Genomic DNA, 23384 nt, shown 5'->3' on the forward strand with positions numbered 1-23384 from the left:
GTTGTTACGTAGGCAAACCTGGAACGCAATATGTGCACAGCAATGAGATAAATGACCAGATAATCTGCTTTTAGTGGTGTTGGTTGAGGGATAAATGTTGTCCAGGACACCTCACCTGCTCTTCTTTGAATGGTGCTATGGTGTCTTTTACATCAAACCCGAGGGGGCGGATAAGGTGCTGATTTTATCATCTCATCTGAGAGACAGTGCATCAGCCACTGCCGCCCTCGTTCAGGGCTGCACTGAAATGTCAGCCTAGATTTGGCAAGTCTCTGGCGTGGGGCTTACTGACTCAGCACAACCACTGAGCCAAAGTTGGCGTCTAATTAACATTTCTTTTTATTATGACAGCCCTCGTGACTGCTGAAATAAAATTTGACAGTCATGTAGTTAGAGGAGTTAGTTATATTATCTATTAGACAAGTAATGGCAATCGCATGGGTTGTGGAACTAAAGAAAGGATCCTTTACAGTGCTGGATTTTTAAGCTACCCCCTCAAAGAAGCATCATGTATTGTGCTAGGGAATTGGGCCTTTTTCAAGTGATAAATCATCTATTAGGCCCAAAGTGGAGATTTCATTTCTCCAGTGCTAAAATATTGGCACATAATGTTTGGTAATCAAATTACATAAACATTAGGACATGGAGATTATGGAGGAGGTCATCGTGTTCATTTTGTCACCGTTACCGGTCAATCATGACAGATAAGACAGCTTTAAAGGATTAAAGTATTAGAAGGAATGAACTGAGCAAAGTCCTTGCCAGAGCAGGTGTTTACAAAAGATATATAACCCTTATCAGACGCAGTTGTAAAATCCTCCATTTTGACTCCGGGTTGCACCTTAGCAAGCAAGGTTATCACACTCAATCACTGCTGCTGATGTGTCAATGAAACTGTGCCCTTGGCAAAGGGACAAACTGGTTCGCTGTAGAGCAGCCTGAAATGGCATCTAAATCTCCTCCCTGTCACTGCGGATTATTTGCAGAGGCTATTTTGATGTGCACGGTAAATACAGAAACTTGGTGGAGTGCTACTGCGCGTCTGCTGAAACAGGAGCTCTGGTGCACCAGCACAGGCTGCTTCACGTCTCACCGGCACTCGACATCTTCCAGCTTTGCATTCCAAGCGTTCTGACAGCCGGTCAGCTGTTCCAGATGTGTCATTGGTCATGTGACTCGTCTCACGTGGCTCAGCCAGCATCACCCCCCCCCAACCATCAAAGTTCGGAATGCCGAGGCAATTAGGCCCGCTGATTATTAACTACTGGCACCAAACAGGGGTTGAGATACCGATCGACAAATAGGCTTCCCGGTTAAGGCTAATCACGTTTTAAATTGTTTTGCACAGCTTGGCTGCAGCAAGTCTTACCCTAGACAAAACTGGAATATGCAAAAGGAGAATGGGGAGGGGAGGGGAGAGGTGAGTCCTGGAGGACTACTGAAGGACACTTTGCCAGGTGACTTTTACTGGTATTGACCTGTTCTGAGATACAATGTAGATTGTACGTTGCAATATTGCTGTTCAGTTTTCTTGACCTTACATGGAAGATTATGGGGTTATACGTCAATCAGGAATTTTGACTGGAGTTGTTAATTCAACAAGGGCAGCAGGCACAAGGAAATCCTTTACTCCAACCGCTGAAGCTGATGTTGCTGCAAATTGTTGGGGTTAGTTTATACTCCACAAGGCAAAGGCTTTCTCGCTGCGATTGGTGAATTTACTATAATAAATAGTAGCACTTGAATTTATATATAGTGCTTCGCCACGTCAAAATGTCGCAAAGCACTTCCTGCAATGATTTACTTTGAAGTGTGCTGACTATTGTTATGTAGCCATTCTGGAATAGTGAGCAAATGGCACGTTGGCCTTTATTGCAAGGGGGGGTTGGAGTATAAGAGTAAGGAAGTCTTGCTACAATTGTACGGGGCTTTAGTGAGACCACACCTGGAGTACTGTGCACAGTTTCGGTCTGCTTATCTGAGTAAGGATATACTTGCCTTTAGAGGCGGTGTAATGAAGGTTCACTAGATTGATTCCTGGGATGAGAGGGTCCTATGAGGAGAGATTGAGTAGATTGGGCCTATACTCTCTCTGGAGTTTAGAGAATGAGAGGTGATCTCATTGAAACATATAAGATTCTGAAAGAGATTGACAGGGTAGATGCTGAGAGATTATTTCCCCTGGCAGAAGAGTCTCAAACTAGGGGACATGAATCTAAGGATAAGGGGTGAGATGAGGAGGAATTTCTTCACTGAGAGGGTTGTGAATGTTTGGAATTCTCTACCGCAAAGATGCTGAATCGTTGAGTATATTCAAGGCTGAGATAGATAGATTTTTGGACTCTAGGGGAATCGAGGGATATGGAGATCGGGCGGGAAAGTGGAGTTGAGGTTGAAGATCAGCCATGATCTTATTGAATGGCGGAGCAGGCTCAAGGGGCCGTATGGCCGACTCCTGCTCCTAATTCTTATGTTCTTATGTAATCTTCCACAAACAGCAAGGAGATAAATGACCAACTTTTTTTTTTGCTGGTGTTGCGTGTGGGAAGAATGCTGGCCACACACCGGGAGAACTTCCTGCTCCATTTTAAATAGTTCATCTGAAGATAGATGGAGCCTCCCTTTGAAACCTCATCCAAAGGACGCATCCAGGAATGACCCTCTGTTCGCTTGCTGGTCAGTTTTATATATATCTCATTGGAAAAGTTAAAGCTGATCCCTGACACAAATTCTGATAAATCTCAATATTTCCAATTTTTGTAGAGCACAGGAATAGGGAATTGGATATCCTTTAACAATTTTTTGTAAGATTTTACTGTGCTAAAGCAATTGCAATGGTATACACTATAAAAGTAGCGTACTCCAGCTGGTACAAGTCTCCCCTAACAAATCGTCCACCCCTTATACCTATTGTACCATATAGTATGGTACTGAGCAATGCCAAAACTCCGCTGCCCATGTCCTAACTCGCACCAAATCCCATTCACCCTTCACCCCTGTGCTCGCTGACCTACATTGACTCCCGGTCCGGCAACGCCTCGATTTTTAAAATTCTCATCCTTGTGTTCAAATCCCTCCATGGCCTCCACCCTCTCTATCTTTGTGACCTTCTCTGGTCCTACAACCCTCTGATATATCTGCACTCCTTCAATTCTGGCCTCTTGTGCATCCCCAATTCCTGTTGCCCCACCATTGGTGGCTGCGCCTTCAGCTGCCGAGGCCCTAAGCTCTGGAATTCCCTCCCTAAACCTCTCCGCCTCTCTACCTCTTCCTGCTCCTTAAAACCTACCTCTTTGACCAAGCTTTTAATCACCTGCCCTAATATCTATGTGGCTTGGTGTCAAATTCTGTCTGATAACTCTCCAGTGAAACGCCTTGGGATGTTTTGCTATGTTACAGGCGCTATATAAATACAAGTTGTTGTTCATGCAGACTAAAAGGGAATTTACAGTCACCGCTTCTGACCATTCTCCATATGTTGGCTGCCTGCAATTGCATGCTTAAAACCAACTCGTTTATCCCGATGGCAGTGTTGTGAAACAAGGGTTGAGTAAGGAAAGCTGTAGACTGCGGGAAGATATCAATGGACTGGTCAGGTGGGCAGAACAGTGACAAATGGAATTCAATCTGGAGAAGTGTGAGGTAATGCATTTGGGACAAGGCAAGGGAATACACTATATAAATGGTAGGACAAGGAGAAGTGCAGAGGATCAGAGGGATGTTGGAGTGCATGTCCACAGATCCCTGAAAGTAGCAGGACAGGTAGATAAGGTGGTTAAGAAGGCATATGGGATACTTGCTTTTATTAGCCGAGGCATAGATTATAAGCGCAGGAAGGTTCTGCTTGAACTGTATAAAACACGAGTTAAGCCACAGCTAGAATACTGCGTGCAGTTCTGTTCACCACATTACAGGAAGGATGTGATTGCACTAGAAGGGGTGCAGAGGAGATTTATGAGGATGTTGCCTGGGCTTGGGAATTTTAGCTATGAGGAAAGATTGGATAGGCTGGGGTTGTTTTTTTTGGAATAGAGTAGGCTGAGGGGAGACCTAATTTGAGGTGTATAAAATGATGAGGGGCCTAGGTAGAGTGGATAGGAAGGACCTATTTCCCTTAGCAGAAGGGTCAAAAACCAGGGCGCATAGATTTAAAGTAATTGGTCGGAATTTAGAGGGGATTTGAGGAGAATTTTTTCACCCAGAGGGTGGTGGAGGGGTCTGGAACTCACTGCCTGAAAGGGTGGTAGAGGCAGAAACCCTCATCACATTTAAAAAGTACTTGGATATGCACTTGAAGTGCTGTAACCTGCAAGGCTACGGAACAGGTGTTGGAAAGTGGGATTAGGCTGGATCGCTCTTTGTCGGCTGGCACGGACAAGATGGGCCGAATCGCTGCCTCCTGTGCTGTAAATTTCGATGATTCTATGAGTAACTCCATGTCTAGGCTGAATTGAGTCAGGTACTAGAGGAATGTCAGCATCCGTGGACCAAACCGCAGCAGGACTTCACTGTCAGCACGTTGAGGATTGGAGAGGAGAAAAGGGGGAAAATTGGTGGGGTGCGGTGTGGAATTTGACGCTCGGGGTCTGGGTGGAGCAGTCCAAGAACACATTGTTATGTCACCTCTAGATCCTGAGTTTTAATCTAGCCCAGACCGAGTGGCTGAAAGTCTTGCCTCTCTGCTGGCTATAAAGGTGCTAAGTGAAGTGAGCTTTGACCGTATCATTCAAATTTCTAGCGAGCCGTGGGACCCAATTTTGGCAATCTCACTCGCGCAAAGCTGGCTAGGAATGGAAATAGAAGTATATTTAAAAAGGCCAAATTTGCAGGCCTATGGGGAAAGAGCAGGGGAGTGGGACTAATTGGATAGCTCTTTCAAGCACGATGGGCCGAATGGTCGTCTCCTCTGTTGTATGATTCTATGATGTGTCACACTGCTGCATAGAAATTTACAGCACAGAAGGAGGCCATTCGGCCCATCTTGTCCGTGCTGGCTGACAGAGCTAGCCACCCTAATCCCACTTTCCAGCTCTTGGTCCGTAGTCTTGTAGTTTACAACACTTCAGGTGCATATCCAAATGAACTTTTTAAATGTGATGAGGGTTTCTGCCTCTACCACCCTTTCAGGCAGTGAGTTCCAGACCCCCACCACCCTCTGGGTGAAAACATTTCTCCTCAACTCCCCTCTAACCCTCCGACCCATTACTTTAAATCTATGCTCCCTGGTTATCGACCCCTCTGCTAAGGGAAATAGGTCCTTCCTATCCACTCTATCTAGGCCCCTCATAATTTTATACCCCTCAATTAGGTCTCCCTCAGCCTCCTCTGTTCCAAAGAAAACAACCTCAGCCTATCCAATCTTTCCTCATAGCTAAAATTCCCCAGCCCAGGCAACATCCTCATAAATCTCCTCTGCACCCCCTCTAGTGCAATCACATCCTTCCTGTAATGTGGTGACCAGAACTGCACGCAGTATTCTAGCTGAGGCCTAACTAGAGTTTTATACAGTTCAAGCATAACCTCCCTGCTCTGATATTCTATGCCTCGGCTAATAAAGGCAAGTATCCCATATGCCTTCTTAACCACCTTATCTACTTGTCCTGCTACCTTCAGGGATCTGTGGACATGCACTACAAGGTCCCTCTGAACTTCTCTGTGTCCTACCATTTATAGTGTATTCCCTTGCCTTGTTAGCCCTCCCCAAATGCATTGGCCCAGAACTTGGTGTCGGGGGCTTGCCGCGCGTGCAAGCCCCCGATGTGCACTTACCCGGCGCGCCGACATCTGAAACCTGGCCCGCAGTGGATTTCCTGTCAGTGGCCCGGTTCTGATCTCAGCGCGCTGTGCTAACCTGACCCAGCGGCGTAGTTAGTGCGATGTGCCGGCTGGGATCAGGTGAGCACTGTTCAGCCAATCAGGGGAGGGGAAACTTCATTCATAAGTTTGATAGCAAAGACTGTCAAACTCATGAAAAGTACGGCACCCCAAAACACTACTTAAACTTTAAATAAAATTTTAAAAAGCATCCCAATAATTAAATTAACTCTGAATAACTTTAAAAAACTATTTTAAACAATTAACCACATTTTTGAAAAAAATAAATTTTTAAAAAATAGGGTCTAAAACTAAACTTACCTTACTGTAGATTCTTTAAAAATAATAAACCTGTGCAAAAAAAAAATTCTAAATTGTACTAAAAGACCACTTACCTGAAAAACTAAGTACTTACGTGTGGTTTTTCAATGCGTAAAAACCGGAGGCCTTTACACACGCGCAAATCTGTAAAAATACAGGAAATCCAAGTCGCACGCGCTGCCCAATACCGCGCATGCGTTCAGCCTCTTAACCCCTTGGGTCAGAGGACAGGAAATGCCAGTTTTCAGCGCATGCGCTGTGCATGCTGAAAACCGGCAATTCCTCCTGGCACACGCGTGAGTACCCTGTCCGTACTCACGCGTTGTGACAGGAATTACTGGGCCATTACCTCACACTTCTCCAGATTGAATTCCATTTGTCATTGTTCTGCCCACCAGACCTGTCCATTGATATCTTCCTGCAGTCTACAGCTTTCTTCTTCCTTATCAACCACACGGCCTATTTTTTGTATCATCTGCAAACTTCTTAATCATACTTCCTACATTCAAGTCCAAATCATTGATATATACCACAAAAAGCAAAGGACCCAGTACTGCAGTAGGGGTTGATCCTCTGAGGTTGGGGCTAAGGCAACTTTTAGGGGGCACAGTGCACGGAACAATGGCTCTGCAGCTAGCTGAGCGTCTCCTGATCTGGGAATGCTCGATACTGAAAGTAGGTACAGTTACCTGAAACGAGAAAATGTTTGGTTACAGTGATAACATCGCTTACCTTGGTGTCAGCCATGGCTCAGTTGGCAACGCTGTTGCCTCTGAGTCAGAAGGTTGTGTGTTCAAGTCCCACTCCAGGGACTTGAGCACAAAAACTCTAGGCTGACACTCCAGTGCAGTGCTGAGGGAGTGCTGCACTGTTAGATGGTGACGAATTTCCAATGAGAAGTTAAACTGAGGCCCTGTCTGCTCTCTCAGGTCGACGTAAAAGATCCCATTGCACTATTTCTAAGAAGAGCAGGGGAGTTATCCCCGGTTTCTTTGCCAATATTTATCCCTCAAACAACATCACTAAAACAGATTTTCTGGTCATTATCACGTTGCTGTTTGTGGGAGCTTGCTGTGTGCAAATTGGCTGCCGCGTTTCCTACATTACAACAGTGACTCCACTTCAAAAAAGTACTTCATTAACTGTAAAGCGCTTTGAGACGTCCTCTGGTCGTGAAACGCACTATATAAATGCAAGTCTTTTTTTGATGAGCAAAATAAAATTGACAGACATTTACCCTTTCTGAAATAACTGTGATCCATTCCACTGGTGACTCATAATTATCCTAGTGGTATGTGTAGAATGCAATTGTAAATTTTATTTGCAGTACATTCCTGCTTTGGGAACAGCTAATGCTGAGAGGAGGGAAATATCAATGGCAATCCCAAGAAACGGGATATTCCAGTCCAGGTTGAAAACCGGTTCAAAAATGGTTTCCAGCCCTGGGCCGACTAGTAACAGGTTTGATTTTTAAAAATGAAGTTGGACTAAAGTGAATATTGACGTAGTTGTCTAATTGTTTCTTTTTTTACTTGGTAGCCAAGAATAATTTTACTTGGGTAGCCAAGAATAATTTTTCTTTACAGGAGGACTACAGCTGCTTAATTCAAACATTTTGTGATTCAATATGATTCATATATAAAGCATTTCTAGAGAGAGAGTCACACACCCAATGTGTGTCAATACTGGCTCCCTCACAGCAATCTCCAGGTAACAAACATGTACAGGATTTTGAAATGTAGTCACTAGAAAGACATGCCTTAATCGCAGACAAATGCACATCATTTTCAAACCTCACCCTGAATGTTCTAATAAATGGTGAGGATAGATTAAACCTGCTTAGTTAAGTAACAAGGAATCCTATATGTTTACCACAATAAGTACTCCATCAACATTATTAATTGAAAATTAATTTATTGGATACTCCTGTGTGGGGTGAGGTTACCACACTGAATGAGATATGTTACTACTGATAATAATAATGCAACTATGGTAATGACCATTACTCCTCAATAACAACAGAAAATGCTGGAAAAACTCAGCAGGTCAGGCAACATCCGTGGACAGAAATTTGAGTTGACGTTTCGGGTCGAACCCTTCTTCAAAACTGGAAAGAAAAGATAGATCGGAGGCAGGGCTGCGATCGGATAAAAGAAACAAAAGAAACAAAAGAAGTAAAAAAGAGATAATAAAAGCTATTAGAAGCTAGATGAGATGGTAATAGGCTGAGATTAGGTGTGAAGTGTACTGGCAGGGCAGGAGATAGCTGCCAGGTGTGAGAGAGAAACAAAAGGAAAGGGGGGGGGGAAAGGAGTGGAAAAATTACAAGAAAAAATGAAATAGGGGCCGAGGTTATGATCTGAAATTGTTGAACTCGATATTGAGTCCAGAAGGCTGCAGAGTGCCTAATCGGAAGATGAGGTGCTGTTCCTCGAGTTTACGTTGAGCTTCCGTGGAACAATACAAGAGGCCAAGGACGGTGAGGTCCGAGTGGGAATGGAGCGGTGAATTAAAATGACAGGCGACCGGAAGCTCGGGGTCACCCTTACGGACTGAACGGAGGTGTTCCGCAAAGCGGTCACCCAATCTGCGTTTGGTCTCCCCAATGTAGAGGAGACCGCATCGTGAGCAGCGAATACAGTATACTAGATTGCAAGAAGTACAAGTAAATCGCTGTTTCACCTGGAAGGGGTGTTTGGGGCCCTGGACAGTGGGAAGGGGGGAGGTATAGGGGCAGGTGTTACATCTCCTCCGCTTGCACGGGAAGGTGCCAGGCGAAGGGGAAGGGCTGTTTGGGCTCGTTGTTCTCTCAGGCTTTCCATGAGTTTGAGGAATACACCACATTGACTAAACCATTAATTAAGAAAATTACTGTAGGGGAGGGTGGGTGGGAGAGATCTGGCGAAATAGGGTAGGGTACGGTAATGTAATGGTCATAGTACTGGACTAGCAACCCTCTGAAATGGCCTAGCTGTGGAAAAAAAAACTAATCTGTATCAAGAAGGCTTGCCACCATAATCTTAAAGCAGCCAGGGAAAGGCAATAAATGCAGTCTTCCTAGCAGCGCTAACATCCCAAGAACAATAAGAATACAGCTTAAGTTTAAATTTTCACAAAAGAATTTTACTTAAGTCCAATATGGTATTTAGTCATAATTGAAGCTGAGTAAATAAAATATTTGAAACAGAAGACATAGTGAGAGAGCAGGGCAATGGGATTAGTTTTGGATTGCTGCAGTAAAGCCCTAGCACAAATATGATGGGCCAAATGGCCTCTTTCTGTGCGGTGAACCTCTATGGTTCTATGGTACACATTGTTACCTGGACCACAACTGAGGTTTTAAAGAGGTCTCCTAAAGCACAATAAATTTGCAGTATGAAAAAAATGTCTCATATATGGGTGGAGTGTTGGCTTGGCATACTACTAATAGGCATCATGTAGACAATCGAGGAGTTGGCCTCGAGAATGCTTCCTTGAGGAACTCCTGCAGTAATGTCCTGGTGCTGAATGATTAGCCTCCACAACCGCAGCCATCTTCATTTGTTTCAGCTATTACTCCAGCCACTGAAAGGTTTACCCTTTGAGCTCCAGTTTTGCTAGGGCTCCTTGGTGCCACATTTGTTTGAATGCTACCTTGTTGTAGAGGGCAACTATTGTCATTGCTCGAACGATAGCAAAATACTGCGGATGCTGGAAATCCGAAATAACAACAGAAAATGCTGGAAAAACTCAGCAAGCCAGGCAACATCCGCGGAGAGAGAAACAGAGTTAACGCTTCAGGTCGAAACCCTTTGTCGGGACTGAAAAAACACAGGAAATGAAACAGATTAAAAGGCCAGTTTGGGGGCTGGGAAATGGGGATGAGAGAACAAAAGAGAAGTGAAGAGACATTAAGAGGTATTCAAAACCAGACGAGATGGTGATAGGACTAGTGGAGAGACAAAAGACGGCTCTAGATTAGGTGTGAAATGCGCTGGCAGAATGAGAGACAGCTGCCATGTGGGAGAGAGAAAAAGGGGGAAGGGCACAAAACAAAAGTGTGGATAAAAAATAGATGTAAAAATGTAATAGGGGCCGAGGTTATGATCTGAAATTGTTGAACTCTATATTGAGTCCGGAAGGCTGTAAAGTGCCTAATCGGAAGATTTCATCGCTCCTCTGCCAGTCAGCTCTTGCATCCATGTCTGGATTGAGCTCGTAATGAGGGCTGGAGCCGTGTGATTCCGTTGGGCACCTCGATGATCCAGTGGAGCCTCTACGCCAAAATTTGCTGGGGAACTGATTAGATTATACGCCGCAGCGAGCATAACAGCGAATCGGAATTGGGGCGCAGCCAATGGCCAATTCTGGGTCAGTGACGGTAAAACGGAGATGGCCTCTCATCTCTCTTTCAATATGCCAATGTCCTGCTTATATAAAAATACAGAGCATCATGTAGGTTGTTTTAAGTTTGAATTACAAGGGAGGCGGGTGTAAAAGCCATTGGAAGAATCGTCTATTGTGCACAATAATGGTTTGCGTTCCGCGGGCCAATCACGGCAGCCCTAAGCCCTGTAGATCCCAAGGTCATTCTGGTTGTTAAAGGGTCTGTCGTAATTTCCTTAAAACCGAAAGTGGCTGCCAATGTGCCTGCTTACGTTAAGCAGATATAAAACCACTTGTGTATTAGAAAACGTACAAGTTAATCCAAGAAAAGGAATAAAGTTACTCAGTTGTAATAAATGTGTGAGATTTCGATTTCCTAGTTGTAGCTTAATCAAAACCATGACTTGTGGGGCTCTCTTTGTCTACCTGTGACTCCAGCTTTTTAAGAAGCATGTTCTAAAAAGCTGAAGTCGTTCTGTTCATGCAAATTTATGCTTTATCACAATCATGTAGTGTCCGTGTGTAGATAAAGACACTGAAGACAGGAGTTGGTTCATAGGTATTTACTAAGCAAGTCTGGGGGGGGTTCTAAAGGATATACACAATACACAGGCTTATATAGCCCAAGTGGCAATTACCGGCATTACGCACACCTGGGGCTCTTAAAGGCACATACACCACCATTACTCTTAAAGGCACATACACCACAATTCCTCCCCTTCTAGCTAACTAGTACATCATATTTTAAGTAATTATTAATTAAGTGTTATATGCAAAATAAGATACATTGCTGTATTAATTAATTATAAGTTAGTCTCTCAGGAGGCTTCCTGACTCGGTCCGGATAACGCCTCGGGGGTGTAGTAGTTTCTGGTGGTGTACTAGGTTCTTCTGGCAAGGCTGTTTCGGCTTGAATGCCAGTGTCGGGTTCATCGGGTTCCAGTCTCACCGGATCGGAGGTAGATATGGGTATATCTACTTCATTGTTAGATGTATAGAGTGGTGGTGTAGGTTGTCCCTTTTCGGATGACTTGATGATTTGGTCAGCATGGCGTCTTATTATGCTTTCTCCGATGTCCACGGTATACATCAGTGGTCCTAGTCGTGTGCAGATAGTTCCAGGCTGCCATTTCTCGGTACGGTAGTCCCGGGCCAAAACTGGTTGGCCTATCTGGAAGGTCCTAGTTGGCTTTTCATCCAGGCCCTGAAACTGCCGGTTCTCCACGTCTCTTCGGATGTTGGGCTTGACCAAATCCAGCCGGCATCTTAGGTTTCTATTGTAGAACATCATGGCGGGAGTTTGGTTAGTAACCATATGTGTTGCATTCCTATATGCAAATAAGAAGTTATCCACCTTGTGCTGAAGTTTTATGTCTTCATTACTCATGGCCTTTATGGCCTTCTTGAAGGTCTGGACAAACCTTTCAGCCAATCCATTGGTGGCGGGATGGTATGGGGCGGACGTGTAGTGCTTTACCCCATTGTTCTTTAAGAACTTGCTGAATTCTTCGGACACAAATTGCGGTCCATTATCAGAACATATCTGTTCCGGCAGCCCATTCCTGGCAAATATGGTCCTTAATACTGTGATGGTTTTTTCCGTGCTGGTGGAGGACATCTTTATTACCTCCGGCCACTTGGAGTGTGCATCAACTGCGATTAGAAACATTGAGTCCATAAATGGACCAGCAAAGTCGATGTGCACCCTTTGCCAGGGAGATGAGGGCCACTCCCATGGATGTAGAGGGGCTTGTGGTGGAGCGTTTTGGACCTTCTGGCATCCTAGGCAGCTCTTGGTCATTTCTTCGATGTCTCCATCGATACCTGGCCACCATACAAACGCCCTAGCTAGGTTCTTCATTTTCACTCCACCCAGATGCCCCTCGTGAAGCTCCTTTAGCACTTTATCCTGGAGTTTGGGTGGAATCACCACTCTGGATCCACACATCAAGGTTCCTCGGCACACTGAAAGCTGTTCTCTTCTTTGCGAGGATGCTGGCAACAGTGGCTCACCATGTGCTGGCTATCCCTTCACTGTTAAATCATAGACCCGTGAGAGAGTAGGGTCATTTCTTGTCTCCCTTTCAATGGCAGAATTTGTCACCGGTAGACATTCCACTATGGTAGAGTGGAATATCTCTACTGGGTCTACTGTAGGTGCCTCTTCTATCGTTGGCAACGGTAGGCGCGATAAACCGTCAGCATTCCCATGCTGTTTTGACCCTTTGTATTCAATGTTGTATTGGTGTGCCCCTAGAAAAAGGGACCACCTCTGTAGTCTTTGTGCCGTCATAATGGGGACACCTTTTTTAGGGTTGAATATGGAGATGAGGGGTTGATGGTCAGTCAGCAAGGTAAATTTTTGTCCGTGTAGGTAATGGTTGAATTTCTTCACTCCCCATACCAGGCTGAGTGCTTCCCTGTCTATTTGGGCATAGTTACGCTCAGCTGAGTTTAATGAGCGTGACGCAAAAGCTATCGGCCGTTCTGAGCCATCAGGGAATCTATGGGACAATACCGCTCCTATGCCGTAAGGGGATGCATCGCACGCCAGTCTGATTGGTAGTGATGGGTTGTAATGAGCCAAAACTTTCTCGGATGTGATTAAGTCTTTACATTTATGGAAGGCACGTTTACAGTCTTCGTTCCATTTCCAAATCACTCCTGTCTGTAGAAGATCATTAAGAGGGTGTAGAATAGTTGATAAGTTCGGTAAAAATTTATGATAGTAATTTATTAATCCCAGGAATGACCTTAATTGTGAAACATTTTCAGGTGCTGGGGCTTTTATAACTGCTTCAATTTTTTCAGGTGACTTATGCAACCCTTCCTTATCAATTATGTGGCCACAATATGATATCTGATTTTGGAAAAATTCGCACTTGGGGCGATTTACTCGTAGGCCCCGTTCTTTCAGCCTAGTGAGCACCTGCTCCAAATTGGCAAGGTGCTCGTTGTCGTTTTCTCCTGTTATAAGGATGTCGTCTAGGTAGCATTGAGTCCCCGGAATCCCTTGCAGGACTTGCTCCATAGCTCTTTGCCAGATAGCTGGAGCTGAGGCTATTCCAAAAACCAGTCGATTGTACTGGTACAGGCCTTTGTGTGTGTTTATTGTGAGATACTTTTTAGAGGTCTCCTCAACCTCCATCTGTAGATATGCCTGTGCCAAGTCAATTTTTGTGAAACGTTTCCCTCCGGATAGTGAGGCGAAAATATCTTCTATCCTCGGAAGAGGATACTGTACCGTGTGAAGGACCGGGTTTACAGTCACCTTAAAGTCCCCACAGATGCGAATTTTTCTCTGTTCCTCAGAGTTATTTTTCAATGCTTTTTTCATGACTGGAACGATGGGTGTTGCCCATTCGCTCCAATCTACTTTGGATAATACGCCTGCCTTTTCCAAATTCTCCAGCTCTGCCTCGACTGCCGGACGTATTGCGTATGGCACCGGTCTTGCCTTAAAAAATTTGAGAATTGCTGCATCTTCCACTTTTATTGAGGCGGTGATGCCTTTCAAGGTTCCTAGTTTCTCTTGAAACACTTCTTTGGCGTTGGCCAAGATGTCTTTTAATCGTTCAGGTATGATGTCATCATTGTTTTTTTCCTTACTGGTCACCGTCAGTGCCTGAATGGAGTGCCAGTCTAAACGTATCTTCCTTATCCATTCATGTCCCAACAACGGTGGACCACCATCTTGTAGAATGTATAAATACAACTTTTGTATTTCTTTGCCGTTGTATACCACAGGCACCCTTATTTTTCCTTTGGGGTATACTTTCTGCCCCGTATATGTTTTTAAGATAATGGATGTGTCTTTTAGAGGTATATGCGAAAATAGCCTCTCGTAATCTCGTCGATTTATCACGGTTAGAGCTGATCCTGTATCTAGCTCCATTTTAACTGGGGACCCTGCTATTGTGAGGGTAACCCAAATGGTTTGGTAATCTTCATTGGCAATTACATTGTGTAATTTGAGAGAGCTTAGTCTCTTGTTCCCAGAGTCGCTATCGCTCTTCTGGTCTTTGGAGCTACTGTCCGTCATCATTTGTACCTTTCTGTGCTTTTCCTTATTGATTCTTTTCCCGTTAGTGGATTTTTTATTTTCAGATCGGCATACACGTGGAATGTGTCCTATCTTTCGGCATCGCTTGCATGCTTTTTCTTTGAACCAGCAATCCCTCTGGTCATGGTTGGATCTGCCGCATCGATAACATTTCTTGAAACCCCGTGTCATTTCATGGGTGCCGAAGTCCTGTGGCCTTTGCTTTATCTTTGCCACTCCTATTGCACTGAAAGCCTTGTCCAGTGTTAAATCTTTTCTAGAAGATACCTTCTTTTGTGTTTCTACACTTAGGGGATCGCAGATGAATTTGTCTTGCAGAGAATCTGCCAGTCCTGCCTCGAATTGGCAGTGTAGGGTATCAATCTCTTCAAAATTCTTGTCCATCGGTTCGGCTGGAGTGATTAAGTTGCGTAACAGCTTGTATGTTTCTGCGCCCATTAGATCCAGAAGAACTGAAGCTTTTTTTTTTATCTTCTATTCCATTTGCGGTGCAAAACACCTCCACTCTTTCTACATATGTGGTCCAATCCTCTATCTTGTTATCAAAAACATCAATATTGCCAAAGTTAGGCTCTGTTTCGTTATCAAAAGCATCAATATTGCCAGACTTAGGCATTTCAAAAAAAAAAGATATGGCGCTTCCCGCGCTTTTTTTTTTCTCTGTAGCAACGATATGGCGCTTCCCGCGCTTCCCCGCCGCTGCTACCGATAACAACGCTGTTTTACTGTGGTTTCCGTTTATTCACTGTTGGAGACTCGTTCACGACGGAGGTCTAAATGCTGACCTGCTTGCCGCGCCGGCCGTCTCCCGAGTGCACCCTCCCAGTCCGTTATTGCTTGCCTCCGATTTCGCTGCTTGTCTCAGCTGTAGAGCCCGCCGCTGGAGCTCCAGCCTGACGCCCAGGAAGGATTAGCGCAGTACCTGCCACCAGCTTGGCCAGCTGGTGAAACCACAGTTTCTATTACTTCCTTGAGTCTTCTGGACGCTGGAGGAATCGATGTCCTTGAGTGCTGCCGAATTGCAGGTAAGTCCGTTTCCACTTCGTCGCCACTGTAGTGTCCGTGTGTAGATAAAGACACTGAAGACAGGAGTTGGTTCATAGGTATTTACTAAGCAAGTCTGGGGGGGGTTCTAAAGGATATACACAATACACAGGCTTATATAGCCCAAGTGGCAATTACTGGCATTACGCACACCTGGGGCTCTTAAAGGCACATACACCACCATTACTCTTAAAGGCACATACACCACAAATCACATATCTGACCTACTCTCACAACAACCCTATGCACTCTTAATTTACTAGGACTTTATTAATGGAGGTTTCTGGGATTTAAGGTAGAAAGCCCACCAGTGCCAATATTCATTGAAGGGTCTAATTGGCAGCGGCGATCAAAGTAGCGTTCATTCAGCAAATTTGTGACTGCCATTGATTTAAATTTGGGAGGTGGAGCTATGATAATTAACGGTTCACTGTTTCGATGAGTGAAACGGCAGTGGTGCAGAAATCCCAGGAAATTATGGCCTGGTGTAAATAATGGTGTGAGTCACTTATGCCATTATTTTCTGAGAATTTTTTTCCCCGTAAAACGATATGGAACGCCATTATAATGGCACAAGTCTCCATGAAATTCTAGGCCAATGACCCAGAATTTGATGCCAAATTAACAGCGAGTTTAACGGCGCTCACTATTATTAAGGTGTAAATCGTCCAGCAACTTGTGGCGCGGATCAGATAACCCATGAATTGTGAATCGCCACAAGTTGCTGGACGATTTGCACCACTCTGCCGGTAACTTCACGATAAAGACCGCTCGCCCTCAACCTCGCCATGAGTTTCATGAAGTTGCTGCACTTGCACATTAATTGCCTATTAAACTCACTGTGGAAAGTTAGGGCTGGCACTTAACAGCGTAACTACCTTTTTAATGTGGAGATTTATGTTCCTGCAATACCACTCGGCATCTCCGACCCAGAAAGGGAACAATTTAAACTGCTGAGTCTCATTCCTACAAGTAGTAAATTGCTCAGATTTTTTTTTTTTAATTTTTACATTTCCTGTCTCTTTTTCCTCTCTCAATCCAATCTTTCTTTTCCCTTGCTTTATTTCTCTTTCTGTACCTGAGTTGACTCTAATTCATCCTATTTCCTTCTCAGTCATTCCTGTTTCTTTCTCAATCCTTAAATCTCATTGGTTAAGGGGATACACTAATATAATAGCAAAATACTGCGGATGCTGGAAATCTGAAATAACAACAGAAAATGCTGGAAATACTCAGCAGGCCAGGCAGCATCCGTGGAGAGAGAAACAGAAAAAGCTGGAGATGTAACAGATATTAAGCAGGTGCAGAGACGCGGGGGCGGGGGGGGGGGGCCGGGGGGGGGTGGGGCGGGCGGGGCGGGGGGGGGGTGGGGGCCGGGGGGGGGGGGCGGCGGGGCGGGGGGGGTGTTAGGAGGGGAGGAAGGAATTGAAAGAACACCCTGTACTTTTGTAAGGGGATACACTGTTGGCTCTGTAGCTCACCAAGGTCCCAGATGCCCTGTTGCTCTCACTGTGCCATTGTCAGTTCACACTTCTAGCAAGTTACAGGGAAAAATTGTTTCAAGCTGAAAGGTGAGAGAAAAGAGTCTAACCTAATTCTGGGCCATCATTTGCTGGGAATTATTTGGCACATGTCTCCAAGGAATTCTGGGTCAATATATAGAAAGAAAGACTTGCATTTATATAGCGCCTTTCACAACCACCGGACATCTCAAAGCACTTTACAGCCAATGAAATACTGTTGTAATGTGGGAAACACAGCAGCCAATTTGCGCACAGCAAGCTCCCATGAACAGCAATGAGATAATGACCAGATAATGTTTTGTTTTTGTTGATTGAGGGATAAATATTAGCCAGGACACCAGGGATAACTTCCCTGCTCTTCTTTGAAATAATGCCATGGCATCTTTTACGTCCACTTGAGAGGGCAGATGGAGCCTCGGTTTAACATCTCATCCGAAAGACGGCACATCCAACAGTGCAGCGCTCCCTCAGTACTGCACTGGGAGTGTCAGCCTTGATTTTTGAGCCCAAGTCTCTGGAGTGGGACTTGAACCCACAAACCTTCTGACTCAGAGGCGAGTGTGCTACCTACTGAGGCACGGCTGACTCTACATAAAATCATAGAAGGAGGCCATTCGGCCTGTTGTGGCTCTTTGAAAGAGCAGTCGTGCTTAATCCTGCACCCCCCGCTTTTTGCTCCTGGCCCTGTAAGTTCCTCATCCTCAAGCACCTATCCAACTCCCCTTAAAAATGATTGTTATATAGGAATTGTTTTAATATTGAGATATTTAAGTGGGAGAGAACTTTCATCCCCTGAGGTAAAGGTGTGGAAAATACACAGAATAAATGAATCGTGAGAAGGGAGGAGTCCCTGTCATTATAATAATTGGGGGGAAAGTGAAAGGGTTAGTCATCATGTCCTGGTGTTGCTATCACTACTCGAGCTCAATCCCTGCTCGTCATTTCCATTCTGGGTGAGTGGAGCGAAGGGTGTGTGAGGGTTGTGTCTTACGAAAGAGGCTGCCGTGCGGAGGGAAGTACAGTGCTTGGGGAATGACTCATTCTGCAGTGACGCTTCCCTATTTTCATTTGAAATTCCGCAGTCGCTGCTTTCTGGGCATGCTCAGCCAGCTCTTGCGGATTTATAACGTGCTGAACAGCGGTATGAGCCAAGTTTTACGACAACTGTCCGGTTGGATAAAACGGCGGAAGTGGGGTGTTTTTTTTTGCTAATTAAATAACACCTTGGCAACGACCTTCTCTGCGCATGTGGGCGAGGCAGATACGGATCAGGCAGGGCAGAACATCAAGCAGTCTGACTTATACTGTGACTGGCAAATCACCGCACCGAAGGCAGGAAATGCCAAACAGTGAATGTGTATCAGACAAGATTGCAGTATGTTCACCCCGAGTCAGGAATTAGCCTTTGGACATAAGATTTCACGTGTTATCTCATTCCCATCATAATCAAAAAGGCAAATGGAATGCTGGCCTTTATATCTGGAGGACTAGAGTACAAGGGGGTAGAAGTTAAGCTGCAGCTGTACAAAACCCTGGTTACTGTAAGCAGTTCTGGGCACCACATCTTAAGAAGGGTATATTGACCTTGGAGGGAGTGCAGCGTAGGTTTACCAGAATGATACCCGGACTTCAAGGGTTGAATTACGAGGGGAGATTACACAAATTAGGGCAGTATTCCCTAGAATTTAGAAGGTTAAGGGGTAATCTGATCGAAGTTTTCAAGATATTAAGAGGAACAGCTAGGGTAGATTGGGGATTCTAGGACTAGGGGGTCATAGTCTAAAAATTAGAGCCAGACCTTTCAGGAGTGAAATTAGTAAACATTTCAATAACAACAACAACTTGTATTTATATAGCGCCTTTAACGTAGTAAAACGTCCCACTTCTACACACAAAGGGTGGTAGAAGTTTGGAATTCTCTTCCGCAATCAGCAATTGATGCTGGATCAATTGTTAATTTTAAATCCTGAGATTGATAGCTTTTTGTTAACCAAAGGTATTAAGGGATATGGGCCAAAGGCAGGTATATGGAGTTAGGTCGCAGATCAGCCATGATCTCATTGAATGGCAGAACAGGCTCGAGGGGCTGAATGGCCTCCTCCTGTTCCTATGATTCAGCTTCTTTTGGTAACAAATCAGTCAGTGAGAGCCTCTAAAATAAAAGACTTGCATTTATATAGCGCCTTTCACAACCTTAAGACATCTCAAAGTGCTTTACAGCCAATGAAGTACTTTTTGAAGTGTAGTCACTGTTGTAAAGTAGGGAATATGCAGCAGCCAATTTTGCGCACAGCAAGGTCACACAAACAGCAATGTGATCACAACCATATAATTTTTTTTAGTGATGTTGGTTGAGGGATAAATATTTGGCCAGGACACCAGGGAGAATTCCCCTGCTCTTCTTCAAATAGTGCCAGGGAAACTTTTACACCCACCTGAGAGGGCAGACAGGGCTTCAGTTTAACATCCAACCTGAAAGACAGCACCTCCGACAGTGCAGCACTCCCTCAGTACTGCACTGTGCATTATGTGCTCAAGTCTCTGAGTGGGACATGAACACACAACCTTCGGGCTCAGAGCTGAAAGTGCTATAACTGAGCCATGGCTGACACATGTTCTATTTTCCCCTCAGTCTATTTATTGTGCACATTCCCATCGCAATTATGGTGATTCACATGAACTGTGTACTACACAGCAGTCGGATTAATGAATGGCTCTGATTCAGTCAGCAAGAATCTCAAATGTTTTTCGCCAACCTCTAGCTTGCAGAGTGGCTGCCAAATATTGTAACTCATTACATTGTGAACTGAGTCTCGTTGACAGCCACTTGCTAACCAACCGCTCTCGTCTCCCATTCCCGTTTCAAACTGTCAGCCCACTTATCAATTGTGAAAAATGTGTAAGTTCTTGCCACGTTTTAGGGTGCCCACTTGTGATTGTGCCAACTTTGTCTATTCTTTTCCACACTGCTTAAAGTGCCAAATTGGTGACTAATTACTGTAAAAACTATGAGTCAACAATGATTTATTTACCACTATATACATTGCAAATTTAAATTGAAAAAAACCATCATTTTATAATGGTTCAAATCCCACTCTTAGGCCTGAGCACATAATCTAAGCTGCTATTTCAGAACAGTGATGCATTGAGTGCTGCATTTTTGGAGGTCCCAGCTGTCTGCTCAGGTGGATGTTAAATATTCCATTGCATTATTTGAAAGAGATCTCCCAGTGTTCCAGTTAATATGCATTCCTCAGTCGCCGCCAACAACAACAAAAAACATACAATTTGGCTGTTGATCTCATTGCTGTTTGTGGGATCTTCCAGTGCACAAAAAATGGCTGTCGTGTTTACCTCCATAACAGTGGCTGCACTTCCACGTATTTCATTGTCTGTGAAACCACTTTGAGACATTTCTGAGAGACTTGGTAAGTTGCTATAATAAATACATGACTTCCTTTTTTCAGTCTGGAATTAAGTCCCCATGGTGTACCCTTCAGTTTAGATGCTGGCAGGTAATGAACTTAAACTTCTGCTAGGGGAATGTCGTGATCACCATTCAATATTTGTCTTGGTGGTTCTTCAGTCTCATTTTCCATTGTACACAAGCAATTTCTCCAATCCCACTGACTCATGCTGGGGTATGTGTCACCTGGTGCCTGTCCTTTGTGTATTAGCCTAAACATAGAAGATAGGAGCAGGAGTAGGCCATTCGGCCCCTCGAGCCTGCTCTGCCATTTAATGAGATCATGGCTGATCATCCAAATTCAGTACCCTGTCCCTGCTTTCTCCCCATATCCCTTGATCCCTTTAGCCTTAAGAAATATATCTAACTCCTTCTTGAATATATTTAATGAATTGGCCTCAACTGTGGTAGAGAATTCCACAGGTTCACCACTTTCTGGGTGAAGAAATTCCTCCTCATCTCTGTCCTAAAAGGCTTACCCCTTATCTTTAGACTGTGACCCCTGGTTCTGGACTCCCCCGCCATCGGGAACATCCTTCCTGCATCAAGTCTGTCTAGTCCTGTTAGAATGTTATAAGTTTCAATGAGATCCCCTCTCATTCTTTTAAACTCCAGCGAATATAAGCCCAATTGACCCAATCTCTCCTCATACGTCATTCCTGCCATCCCAGGTATCAGTCTGGTGAATCTTCGCTGCACTCCCTCCATGGCAAGAACATCCTTCCTCAGATAAGGCGACCAAAACTGCACACAATACTCAAGGTGTGGTCTCACCAAGGCCCTGTACAACTGCAGCAAGACATCCTTGCCCCTGTGCTCGAATCCTCTCGCTATGAAGGCCAACATACCATTTGCTGCCTTAACCGCCTGCTGCACCTGCATGCTTACCTTCAGTGACTGGTGTACAAGGACACCCAGGTCTCATTGCACTTCCCCTTCTCCCAATCTATTGCCGTTCAGATAATAATCTGCCTTCCTGTTTTTGCCACCAAAGTGGATAACCTCGCATTTATCCACATTATACTGCATCTGCCATGCATCTGCCCCATCACCCAACCTGTCCAAATCATACTGGAGTTTCTCTGCATCCTCCTCACAGCACACACGCCCACCCAGCTTTGTGTCATCTGCAAACTTGGAGATATTACATCTAGTTCCCTCGTCTAGATCATTAATATATATTGTGAATAGCTGGGGTCCTAGGACCGATCCCTGCGGTACCCCACTAGTCACTGCCTGCCACTCGGAAAAAGACCCGTTTATTCCAACTCTTTGCTTCCTGTCTGCCAACCGGTTCTCTAGCCAAGTCAGTACCTTACCCCCAATCCCACATGCTTTAACTTTACTGAACGTTGACACATTATTCAACCTTGGGGAGTACCACAATCAGATCCAACCCTGCCCTCAGCTGACCTGCACACACTGCAGCAAGAGCCACTGGATAGTGCACCGAAGCAGAAACCTGGCTGATTATTTCCCCCTTCCCCAGCCTACTGACTTTGGGCCCAATTGCAGCCCTGGCTGCAATCAGCTAACTCAGTAAAGACTATGAACAATTAGAAATTGATGGGCAGGGAAAGACCAGCTGGTCCATCAAGCCTGTCCCACACCATGATGGCCAGAGCTTCAGGACTAAATGTCCGAGGAACACTGTAATTTCCATAAACTTGCTTGCAGTCTGTTCTGATGAATGGTTGTTGACTTGAAACGTTAATTCTGTTTCTCTCTCTCTCTCTCTACAGATGCTGCCTGGCCTGCTGAGTATTTCCAGCATTTTCTGTTTTTATGACTAAACACATCCTTGCATCCCCCACCATCCCTCTACCCATGTTATCTCCTTGAAGAGGCGAGAAAAGTCCGAGGGCCAATAAGAGGGGGAAAAAACCTCTGGAACTTTCCTCTCCAACACCTTCAGGCGATCGAAACCAATCCAGGAGATCACGTGCACCAAGTGTTATCTGTAAAAATTAGGAACCTAGGAACTGTGTGGCTCAACAACTCGACACTTACCAACTGCATAATCCAGGACGTCCCATTTTATTTTTATTTACATTTTTTAAGTGTTTGCTTTTGGGATGTGGGATTATCACAGTAATAAACCTACCACTGATATTTGAGTAATTACATTAATATTTATGTTTTAAGCTCAAAACTTTTTTTTAAAGTCCCAAAAACACTAATTTTCATAAACGTGCTTGCAGTCTGTTTAAATCTTTTTCCACATAGTTTCAGTGAGCTACCAAAATTCCACAAGCAAAAGGTATATTTGAACTCATCCATCACAAGTACACTAAGCCCGTAACAACTCGCTCTCTGATATGGATACAAGGAGTGCATCGTGGGCATAGTCCTGCTGACTAAATTCACAATCTCAGAATGTGAGCTGCCAAGTGGAGGAGAAAAGACCAAAGGTTGAATAAGGTTGTGGTAAACCACTGTTATTGTTACACTGTTGTTATCACCTACACAAGGTTACCTCTTGCCTCGCACGCTGTGATACCTGGGCATACCTCAGCTGACTCCGCCCATGGCTCCGCCTGCTTGCCCAGGTATAAAGGTGATTGCTTGGCTAGTATTCTTCCTTGCTGGAACCGATCACCCACGAGGGTGGGCTCTGTTATTTAGCCAATAAAAACCTATAGTTACTATCTTAACTCGTCGCTTTTCATGGAATGAATTGATAGGTATATCAGAGGTCAAAGGGCAATCGTGCAACCTCAGCAGTAGTGAAGTGGTACTGATGGGTGGTCAGCCTCCTAGTCTTTCCTCAGTTGCTGCATGGTGCAAG

General features: G+C 44.7%; 1 long non-coding RNA gene across 2 annotated transcripts; it reads left to right on the forward strand.

Moving 5' to 3' along the window:
* Nucleotides 1-696: 696 nt before the first annotated feature.
* LOC147125323 (uncharacterized) lies at nucleotides 697-22708 on the forward strand. Of its 2 annotated transcripts, none has more exons than XR_015081572.1 (2): nucleotides 697-1457; nucleotides 22339-22708. It is a non-coding gene; the product is annotated as an uncharacterized LOC147125323 (long non-coding RNA). The 2 variants fall into 2 exon arrangements; XR_015081567.1 differs by lacking the exon at nucleotides 697-1457 and adding an exon at nucleotides 2461-2676.
* Nucleotides 22709-23384: the final 676 nt, after the last annotated feature.

This window comes from Somniosus microcephalus, chromosome 1, assembly GCF_052327205.1.
Source record: "Somniosus microcephalus isolate GS21.2 chromosome 1, FLI_Smic_1.0, whole genome shotgun sequence".
Classification (NCBI taxonomy): domain Eukaryota; kingdom Metazoa; phylum Chordata; class Chondrichthyes; order Squaliformes; family Somniosidae; genus Somniosus; species Somniosus microcephalus.